The following is a 3,492-nucleotide window of genomic DNA, read 5'->3' as shown; positions in this document are numbered from 1 at the left end:
TATTGTTTCTACTTTATTGTTCTGTTTTCTTCTATTTGATTTCTATTTTTGACTGAGACAGCCCTGGCTACCCTAAAACTCATTCTGCAGACCAGGCTGGCCTCAAACTCAGAGATCCTCTTGCCTCTGCCTCCTGAGAGCTGGGATTAAAATCATGCATCATCATGCCCAACTTATTCATATTTATTACATTTTTATTACTTATCGTTGTGTGTGTGTTGAACACACACATACATGCTGGGATACACATGTGAAACTCAAGAGGACAACTTTTAGGAGTGTGTTCTCTCCTTCTTCCACACAGGACATGCCAGCCTTGGCAACAAATGGCAAGTGAGTGTCCTTACCCACTGGGCCGTCTTGCTGGCCTCAAATTCTCTGCATGGCTAAGAGTGACTTAGAACCACTGATGCTCCTGTCAACACCCCCCAAGCACTGGGATTCCAGGAGTGTAGCACCACATCTGGTTTATGCAGTCCTGGGGATAGAACCCAGGGCTTCCTGCATGGCAGGCAGGTGTTGTACCAAATAAGCCACGGCCCCAGGCCCTGTTTTGTTTCTTCTAAATGCTAGACTTTGGGGAAGGGCAAGTCTTGTCAGAGCCTTGGTAAACCAGGACCATAGCCATTTTATAGTTGCCAGAAAAGCTTCATCCACAACCATAGTGCTGGCTGCTCCAATGGTTAGCTCTGAGACACTGATGGTCCATCAACATTAGATTTGTTTGGTGGTCGTAGACGCCTCCTCTTCTCTGTTTGCTTCTGTCTCTCTGTCTCTGCTTGTCTCTGTCTCTGTGTCTTTGTCTCTGTCTCTCTCATGTGTCTGTGTGTATGCAGGGGAACCAGTCTATGCTGTTTGTGCATGTGTGTGTGTGTGTGTGTGTGTGTGTGTGCGCGCGCGCACGCGTCTTTTACTGTCTATTGTAATGCTAAGTGTGGCCCCAAAGACCTGGAGTCTGCACATAGCTCCTGTGACCCTGCCCCCAAGTTAATCTGATTGGTAATAAAGATGCCAACAGCCAATAGCTGGGCAGAAGAGACATAGGTGGGATTTAGGTTTCCCAGACTTGGGGTTAGAGGTGAGAAGAAGTGCAGAAGAGGAGGAAGGAGAAGCTGCCATAGGTTAAGGGTCAAGACAATGTGGCCCTGAGGGCTGCCCAATTGGAGTTCAGAGCAGCCCAGATGAAACATAGTAAGTAATAGCTCAGGGTTGTGGGTAGGAAAGTAGATTCTAACAACATGGAGGGTAGGCAGCTGCCCAGCTCTTGTGCTGATTAGGGCTTATTAAAACTATTAAGGCTCTGAGTGTGTCTTTCATCTCGGAACTCAATATCGAAGGTGGGGTAAAACCCCTGCTCTAGACTTAAAATAATTTCTACAACACAAGGAGGCCACTGGTCAGCCTCGGGTGTCTTCTTTAGGAATCGGCTACCTTGTTTCTTCTTTAAAACATCTCTTGCTGTGACTTGGGCCTCAGTGCTTTGGCTAGGCTGGCTGAACAGCAAGCTGCAGGGACCTACCTGTCTCTACATCCGCAGCTCTGCGATTACAGGGATGTAACACCAAACCTGTTTTGTTTTTCAATGTGGATTCTGGGGATCAAACTCAGCCAGCCAGGCCTCTACACTTTAGGTTTTTTTTTTTTTTTTAATCTTTTTTTTTTAAGATTTATTTATTTATTATATGTAAGTACACTGTAACTGTCATCAGACACACCAGAAGAGGGCATCAGATCTCATTACAGGTGGTTGTGAGCCACCATGTGGTTGCTGGGATTTGAACTTCAGACCTTCAGAAGAGCAGTCGGGTGCTCTTACCCACTGAGCCATCTCACCAGCCCCACTTTAGGTTTTTAAAAAAGATCTTTTAAAGGGCTGGTGAGATGGCTCAGCAGGTAAGACTGCTCTTCCAAAGGTCCTGAGTTCAAATCCCAGAAACCACATGGTGGCTCACAACCGTCTGTAATGGGATCTGACACCCTCTTCTGGTGTATCTGAAGACGGCTACAGTGTACTTATGAATAATAATAAATAAATCTTTTTAAAAACTATTTTTGAATCATTTGTATCTATGTGTATTTCTGTGTATCTCATTTTACAGAATGATTCTGGTCTCTCCAGGATTGATTTTGGCTTTTGAGACATGGTCACTGGAAATAACCCTGGCTGGCTTTGAACTCATGATCTCCCCTGCCTCAGGGTGTAGCAGTCACTATATCACGCTACTACTGCAATGTTTCATTTCTTTTCTCCTTGTGTGTTTATTTTTATTTATGTATCTGTGTGTGCTTGTGTCTGTGTCTATTCCTGTGAGTGTGAATTCATGTGAAACCACGAGAGGACCTTAGATTCCTAGGAGCTGGAGTTACAGGTGGTTTTGAATATTTTTCCCCCCACAGTCCACGAAGGCTTTTTATTTATGCTTTACATTAAAAAAAAAAAAGAATCTCAGAATTTTCCCTCATGTATGTTTTTGTCTTGCCTCTTCATGGTCCATGATGCCAGCCAAGGTTGTCAGCACAATGAAGCCAAACTGCCGTGGTGGGAGCAGGTTGTTCTGCCATTTCTCTAGGTCTTTGAGTTGAACATCAAATCCAGGGCTTATAATGCCACACTTGTTCAATCTTCCTGTGAGGTTCACAGCGATCTTACCAGCTCTGTGACCATCAATGATCTCGAAGTCACCAAAGTACCCGTGTTTCAATCATCACGGTTAAGGATGACTTTAGAACACGGCCTGATGAGGACCTGGTATTTGCCTCTCTTCTCAGTGTTGTTGATGCTCTTGAGAGCATCCGCCAGAACATTCATTCGCACCATGGTGGCATCGAGGGAAGATGGCAGAAAGAGAGCGGTTTTGAGTATCTTAAGCAGGTGCTGGGAACCGAACTCCAGTCTCCTGGAAGAGCAGCAAGCACTCTTAACCTCAGAGCCGTCTCTCCAGCCTTGGATACCCCCAACGCTTGGCTCTACTCATCGGACCAAGCCCTTCCTGTTCTTTTTACAGATGTATTTATGTATTCATGTATTTCTGATTATACACATGTGTGGAGGCATGCGCACATGGTTTTGCACTCGGCGGCTAGACGAGTGTGACGAGTGTCCTAACTCTACATCTATTCCCTTGCGGTAGGATTTCTCACTAAACCTGAGGCTTTTTTTTTTTTTTTTTTTTTCCCTATGCTGAAAGCCGCTAAGCCTCAGCTGTCTCCACCTACTTCAGAGTTTGGGATCTAGGTCTGGGTTCCAGGCTTGAGCAGGACACAGGACTCCTTAAATGAGGGTTGGAATTTGAACTTCAGCCCCCGGGACTGCATAGCAGGCACTCAGCCATCCAGGCCGCCATGCTCTAGGTTTTTTTGTTTGTTTGTTTGGTTTTGTTTTGTTTTTTTTCGAGACAGAGTTTCTCTGTGTAGCCCTGGCTGTCTTGGAACTCACTTTGTAGACCAGGCTGGCCTCGAACTCAGAAGTCCGCCTGCCTCTGCCTCCTGAGT

At 45.6% G+C, this 3,492-nt stretch overlaps 1 pseudogene; it reads right to left on the bottom strand.

The window, feature by feature from the left end:
• Window positions 1-2,411: 2,411 nt before the first annotated feature.
• On the bottom strand, window positions 2,412-2,818 carry LOC147005375 (small ribosomal subunit protein uS8 pseudogene; annotated as a pseudogene).
• Between the last annotated feature and the right edge of the window lie 674 nt (window positions 2,819-3,492).

The sequence above is a fragment of the Mus caroli genome, unplaced genomic scaffold, assembly GCF_978045245.1.
Source record: "Mus caroli unplaced genomic scaffold, Mus_caroli_1 scaffold_4, whole genome shotgun sequence".
Lineage (NCBI taxonomy): Eukaryota > Metazoa > Chordata > Mammalia > Rodentia > Muridae > Mus > Mus caroli.
The sequence above is the reverse complement of the archived record's forward strand: the minus strand, read 5'-3'. Positions and strand labels throughout refer to the sequence as shown.